This window comes from Salvelinus sp. IW2-2015, linkage group LG32 (genome assembly GCF_002910315.2).
Source record: "Salvelinus sp. IW2-2015 linkage group LG32, ASM291031v2, whole genome shotgun sequence".
NCBI lineage: Eukaryota > Metazoa > Chordata > Actinopteri > Salmoniformes > Salmonidae > Salvelinus > Salvelinus sp. IW2-2015.
This window is the reverse complement of record NC_036871.1, coordinates 27,664,955-27,672,577: the sequence shown is the minus strand read 5'-3', so window position 1 is coordinate 27,672,577 and position 7,623 is coordinate 27,664,955. Positions and strand designations below refer to the sequence as shown.

Here is a 7,623-nt window from a genome sequence, read left to right as displayed (position 1 = left end):
CATGGAGGGACAATGAGATAGACCGGAAAGTCTGAACTCCAACAGAGTCTCACAGTTTGATCCAACATCAGGATAGTAACAAGGGAAGGGAACCTGGAAACTAATCCAGCAAGGAGTGTAACAGTTTTGATCCAACATGGTAAAGGACAATGGAATGCGAGAACTGAACTAAGTCCAGAGGGTTACCAGTCTTTATCCAACATGAAGGACACGGGAAGGAGACCTTGAAGCTATAATCAAAGCGGTTAACAATTTGAATCCACCATCGGAGGACAAGCGGAAGGACGCTGAACTAATCCAGAGGGTTAACAGTTTTGGATCCAACATGGAGACAAGGGAAGGAGACCTGAAACTATATCCAAATGGGGTTCTACAACAGTTTGATCCAACATGGAGGACAAGGGAAGGAGACCTGAACTAATCCAGAGGGTTAACAGTTTCACCTTTGATCTCTGCTGTGACACAGGATGTTAACAGATGCAGCTTATCGTGATTTACTCAACTTTCCCTACATTTGCACATAAAATAGGCTGTAGTGCAGACAGACAGTGAATGGATTTGTTTCCAGTACCTTAAGGGCTTACATTACTCTTTAGTTTTATTTGATCACTTAAAGGACAACTCCACCCAAAAACTATATATTTTGGCATTTGTTTCAATAGTCCATTGTTGATATAGTCCCAAAATGTTTTGCATGTCAGCAATCAAGTTTTCAAGATATGTAACTTTCAAAAAACAGAACTCTGGCCCGTATTATGCATGATGGCCAGATTTCTGTGTTTTGAAAGTTACATATCTTGGAAGGTTGTCTATTATCTTATCTTAATTACCATTAGTAAATAGAGAAAGAGCAGCTTGTCCTGATTGATAAGTCATTCAATAAACACATACCAAAACATATTGGATTAATCCAATAAAAAGAACACAAACCAAGTAAATGTTACTCACAAATGACTTTGCATTTATACCAACAAGGTGTGAGTGTTATAAAGTACATTCCTTGAATGATTTGTTCTTCAGTCCACAGCTAGCTACAATGGTGGGCCTTAAAAGGTTATCAGAATCAGTGGCTCAACTGCTTGAGGGTAAATGTGAATAASAGCGGAAGAACACAATGCATTCGACTAACCACAAGAACGCCTCTCTGTTTCTCACAAAGCAAGACATACAGATAGGCTACAGCCACAAAACACTCAAAATAACAACTGTTCGTCTTTCTGTAACAAAACAGCATCTGGGCCAACCCTGAAAATAATTGATTAAGGAAAACAGCGTGACTTTCAAGCCACAAAGGTGAATGATGTGTACAGTATATATACTGACCTGAGAACATGCAAAGAGAGTTAGGTGGTGTTTCTGGGATCAGGGGATAAGTACTGGGTCTGGGACAATGCTAGTGACCATGGGCCCACTGTGCTCTCAGTATCTGGGCATCACACAGATACCAAAGGCTGCACAAATGACTGCTCCACGCACAGGATCCACGCACACACCTGAACATGGAGAGAAATAATGGCATAGCATCATAAAAAAGTAGTTTGAACCTAACATTGGAGGTGATAAATGACAACAATATGGCACTTGTCTTTTCCTACTAGTACTGACTTTGCTGATATTTTCTTTATTGAGATAGTGTACTACTACGACTATGATATGTGGTTGTCTCACCTAGCGGTCTTAAGATGAATGCACACCCCCGGGCTGCTGCTGCAGACTGGGCCCAGTTACCACCAGCTAAACCTCCCCTGGGCTCTGACCCACATCACTACTTTGAGACTGGAGGGGAGAGGGACGGGTGGAGAGTGAGATATATAGTGGGGGATGGGAATAGGAGGTATCATTCATATATTAGCCAATATCATAATAAAGAGAACAAGAGAAAAAGGGAGAGGGGATCAGTCATTACTGCAGATTAATAGAGAAAGAGAGAGAGAGAGAGAGAGAGAGAGAGAGAGAGAGCGAGAGAGAGAGACAGAGACAGAGACAGAGAGGGAGAGACACAGAGATAGACAGGGAGGGAGAAAGAGAGACGGAGACAGAGGGAGAGGGAGAGAAATAAATGGGTGTGAGAGACTATGAGCTTACTTGGAAGTACAATTCTAAGTGTGCAGCACTCCTTATGGTGCTGCCATCTCAATACAAGACACGAACACACACACACACACACACACACACACACACACACACACACACACACACACACACACACACTGCTGACTCCAGTCCCTTAGTCAGTGTCAGACACACTTATCAAGTGTCTTAGTGAATAAACACATTTCTGTCTAACTGTTTGTGCATCAAATAAAAAGCACAAGGCTCTGCTGGCTCAGTGTGGTTGCTCTGATTCATTTATTTGATGACTGACATGAAAAAGAGTTGTATAGACAGGAAGCATTGGACTTTGCCACTCACTTTGTTCTGGGCTATTACTGTTTCTCCCTCCCAGAGGTCAAAGTGTAAAGGTTTCACAGATCAATGGAAAATAATTCCTGGTAGATATTTTAGTATGCATACAGATAGTGAAGGCTGCTCTCTACGTCAGTTGTTGCCTCTTCTCTTATCAACAGTCAGTTCAAATCACCAGCGTCTGTCCACCACAACAGGACGTGATCATGTTCCTGTCAACTCTTCAGTTGATTTACATCTATACGTCTCTAATAAGATACATATCACAGAGGACAGTCTCTCAGTGATGTCTATACATTCTTATTGAATTCCAACATGCATTTGAAAGTACCTGCATTTTTTGGTGGATGACAGCTACAGCGATGGCTGCTGAGCTCATACTGAAACATATAACAGGTAGTTAGTTACTTACTACAATTCATATTTGATTTCTACAGGTTCAACAAAGAGTCAGAGTAAAGGAAAAAGGCGTAATCTGAAGTTAACAACTCAATACATGTTTGGAGGAATAGTTGGGGAGGTGAAAACAAGGAGGAGAGACAAAAGCATCTAAAACTGTTGAGTTGGGTTAGACTTCAGTTTTGTGTGTGTGTGTGTGTGTGTGTGTGTCACTAGTTACCTGCAGTATGTCTCAGCGTTTGTTGTGTAGGAGGCAGGTATAGAGGGGATAAAAGCTGTCGACTTCCAAGGTCTTTGCTGTTTGAACATAAAAGAGATTGACTTCCGACACTCTGTTCAGAGGTGCTAAGTACTGTCGGCAGGCAAACATTTGACAATCCTACRGGTGTGTCTGAGCTTTAATTTAGTCAGTACAGAGAGTTTGCATAGGCAGTTTCTTATGCTCACATAAATGAACCATAATACCATGGGTTCTCAATAGAAATTAGAGGGGTATTACAGGTGGCCAGACTGTCTATCAGGTTTAAGAGTCTGTTATACCTGTGAGAGAGAAGATGAAGAAGACAATGAGGTACAAGCTATACAGAGAGGGAGATGCAACAACATCACAGTTCATTTCACTTCTATGGAATCACAGATCTGTTAAGGCAGGGCACTTTATAGTTTCACAGAATCAACAGAAAGCATGCTGAGACTGGTGCGATACACACACACCTCCCTTTATCACTATGAATCTCACACACACTGAAAAGTGGAACTTAGAACAAACACCCTATGTAAATCACACACAAAAACAAGTATGGCTTCTATTGGTTTCAATTGACAGTTTTGATGGCTGAGCGTCTGGATGTTGCAAAACCTGAAAACAAGCGATAGCATCCCCACCCCAAAACCAAAATAAATTAAACTTGTCCTTTTTGAGTTCAGGACCACCAGTTAGTCAGTGTGTGAAAGGTGGAGTTGACGTTGCTATTCCTGCTCATGCTGTCACTCAGTCTGTTGTTAGGAACCAGTTCCCCAGGTCCTAATCACAGGGTATCTGTGTACATAACTGGCTCTGCAGCCCAGGCTGGTCCAACAGGTCAGGGTAAAGACTGAGCTCACCTCACACATTATTTTGTTACTGAGATCTGATTGTAGCGTTATTGTAGCTTTCTACATGTGGGAGTATGTGAGTACTGAAAAGGGGGAGTCAAGGACAACATTAACATTTATCATAAACTGACTGTACATCATTATATCAGCGTTATGTAATTGTTGATTTAATGATGGTTAAAATGTGGAGGTTTTTAAGTGCCAACAAATTATTAATAACACTTGTTTAAGCCTTGAGAGGCTTTTTTAAAGATTGAACACCAGCTATTGTATATGACATGGATGTTTTCTTTTGCACAGAGTATAAGATGGTGGCTACATGTGTTTGGTGCAATCCCAAATTGACCCCTAAACCCTATGCACTTCTGGAGATCTGAGAGGATTTAACAGTTGTACATAATATGGTTATCACACCACCTTGACCTCTGATAGGCTAGGTGGAAGTTTCACCGTATTGCTTTCACCTGTCCAATCCTCTCAGATCTCCACATGTGCACAGGGCTTAGGGGTCGATTTGGGATTGGGCCTTTGTTTTTGCTCCTGAAGGTGATATATCCATCATGGCTGACTGTAGACAACACCCTGCGGCATTATGGGATGCACTCTAACCCCTCCTCTAAATGTCCCCACACCAGTTCCTAAACTGTTACTAATCTGAGCTCCTGACTGTGAAAAGTAACTCATAGGTTCAGTGCGTGCACCGATGATGTATCACTTTACATGTAAACATGGGACAGTGACATGGCAGGAGGATCAGTGGGCGGCCATTTTGAACTCAGGATGGAAAGTTCTTATGAGAGGTACATAGGTTAATAAATGAGTGCAGTGGAAACTGTCCATGGCTTTCATAATGGCGACACATTTGGCAGCTATTGATCATTCACAGTTCACACCTGTTTTTGTAGCTTTAGCTTCAGGCTCGGATATCAGATATCACAAGCCTTAGTCCAGAGCTGTGTTGGCCCTGCTAGGGAGACTCGCAAATAATCACCAAAATCTTAATAAATACATGTGTATAGGAAAATACAAACCTTGGACTAACAATAGTCTGTAGCCCTAAGTTGAAGTTCAGGTGAAACGGCCTACATTAGATGGTGTGTATGTGTGTGTCTGTGTGTGTGTGTGAATCTGTGTCCGTAGGTGTGTGTGCGACTCTCTCCGACCTCCTGGTGTAGAGGTGAAGGAGGTCCTGGCAGGGTGTGGAGCTGGACCACACTGAACATCCCCTAGCCGTCCTGGACCAGCTCACACAGCCTGGGATCAATCCACATAGGAACAGGGAGAATGGAGTGAAATAAATTGAGGGTTGCAAGAAAAGGTTGTCGTTTGCCAGTCCATTGACTATCATTTATAATCTTTATTCATATAATAATTTATGTTGGTGATGGCGTAAGAATATAATATTAATTGAACCAACATTCTGAACCAAACCCACTGCTTTGAACCAAACCCAAAACCACTGCTTTGAACCAAACCCAAACCCTCTGCTTTGTGAATAGGGTTTATGTTGAATTGTGTGAGGTTGGTGGCTGGTTTGACAGGCTGGCTGCTGAGAGAGAGGACCTTTGGCCTAGTAAACAAGATGTGCTGCTCTGCTACTGCATACTGCTGCTCCCAGCGACCAAGGAGTAGAAGGACATAGCAGGAGTAGTTACTAGGACTAACAGAGAGATATCAGAGAGAGTCAGCAGGAGTAGTTACTAGGACTAACAGATGGATATCAAAGGGAGTTTGCAGGAGTGTTACTAGGACTAACAGAGTGGATATCAGGGGGAGTTAGCAGGAGTAGTTACTAGGACTACCAGAGAGATATCAGAGGGAGTCACAGGAGGAAAGTTTAGGACTAACAGAGAGATACAGAGGGAGTCAGCAGGAGTAGTTACTAGGACTAACAGAGTATCAGAGGGAGTTAGCAGGAGGAGTGTAGGACTAACAGAGAGATATTCAGAGGGAGCAGCAGGAGTAGTTACTAGGACTAACAGAGAGAATATCAGAGGGAGTTAGCGGAGTAGTTACTGGGACTAACAGAGAGATACAAAGGGAGTCAACAGGAGGAGTTACTAGGCACTAACAGAGAGATTCTAGAGGGAGTCGCAGGAGTAGTACTAGGACTAACAGAGAGATATCAGAGGGAGTCAACAGGAGGAGTTACTAGGACTAACAGAGAGATATCAGAGGGAGTTAGCAGGAGTAGTTACTAGGACTTAACAGAGATATCAGAGGGAGTCAGCAGGAGGAGTTACTAGGACTAACAGAGAGAATATCAGAGGGAGTCAGCAGGAGGAGTTACTAGGACTAACAGAGAGATATCAGAGGGAGTCAGCAGGAGTAGTTACTAGGACTAACAGAGAGATATCAGAGGGAGTCAACAGGGGGATTACTAGGACTAACAGAGAGATATCAGAGGGAGTCAGCAGGAGTAGTTACTAGGACTAACAGAGAGATATCAGAGGGAGTCAAAGGAGGAGTTAGTAGGACTAACAGAGAGATATCAGAGGGAGTCAGCAGGAGTAGTTACTAGGACTAACAGAGGATATCAGAGGGAGTTAGCAGGAGTAGTTACTAGGACTAACAGAGAGATATCAGAGGGAGTCAGCAGGAGTAGTTACTAGGACTAACAGAGAGATATCAGAGGGAGTCAGCAGGAGGAGTTACTAGGACTAACAGAGAGATATCGAGGGAGTCAGCAGGAGTAGTTACTAGGACTAACAGAGATATCAGAGGGAGTTAGCAGGAGGAGTTCTAGGACTAACAGAGAGATATCAGAGGGAGTCAGCAGGAGTAGTTACTAGGACTAACAGAGAGATATCAGAGGGAGTTAGCAGGAGTAGTTTACTAGGACTAACAGAGAGATATCAAAGGGAGTCAACAGGAGGAGTTACTAGGACTAACAGAGAGATATCAGAGGGAGTCAGCAGGAGTAGTTACTAGGACTAACGAGAGATATCAGAGGGAGTCAACAGGAGGAGTTACTAGGACTAACAGAGAGATATCAGAGGGAGTTAGCAGGAGTAGTTACTAGGACTAACAGAGATATCAGAGGGAGTCAGCAGGAGGAGTTACTAGGACTAACAGAGAGATATCAGAGGGAGTCAGCAGGAGGAGTTACTAGGACTAACAGAGAGATATCAGAGGGAGTCAGCAGGAGTAGTTACTAGGACTAACAGAGAGATATCAGAGGGAGTCAACAGGAGGAGTTACTAGGACTAACAGAGAGATATCAGAGGGAGTCAGCAGGAGTAGTTACTAGGACTAACAGAGAGATATAGAGGGAGTCACAGGAGGAGTTAGTAGGACTAACAGAGAGATTTCAGAGGGAGTCAGCAAGGAGTAGTTACTAGGACTAACAAGAGATATCAGAGGGAGTAGCAGGAGTAGTTACTAGGACTAACAGAGAGATATCAGAGGGAGTCAGCAGGAGTAGTTACTAGGACTAACAGAGGAGATATCAGAGGGAGTCAGCAGGGAGTAGTTACTAGGACTAACAGAGAGATATCAGAGGGAGTCAGCAGGAGGAGTTACTAGGACTAACAGAGAGATATCAGAGGGAGTCAGCAGGAGGAGTTACTAGGACTAACAGAGAGATATCAGAGGGAGTCAGCAGGAGGATTACTAGGACTAACAGAGGAGATATCAGAGGGAGTCAGCAGGAGGAGTTACTAGGACTAACAGATGGATAACAGAGGGAGTCAGCAGGAGGAGTTAGTAGGACTAACAGAGAGA

General features: G+C 43.2%; 1 long non-coding RNA gene across 1 annotated transcript in view; it reads right to left on the bottom strand.

The window, feature by feature from the left end:
* The window catches only part of LOC111957089 (uncharacterized), an 8,458-nt gene extending 5,173 nt beyond the window's left edge, over positions 1–3,285 (bottom strand). Inside the window, exons 1-3 of the long non-coding RNA XR_011474581.1 lie at positions 2,738–3,285; positions 1,669–1,776; positions 1,324–1,493 (exon numbers count right to left, since the gene is read on the bottom strand). This is a non-coding gene — a long non-coding RNA (uncharacterized lncRNA). The remainder of the gene's footprint in view (positions 1–1,323; positions 1,494–1,668; positions 1,777–2,737) is intronic.
* Positions 3,286–7,623: the final 4,338 nt, after the last annotated feature.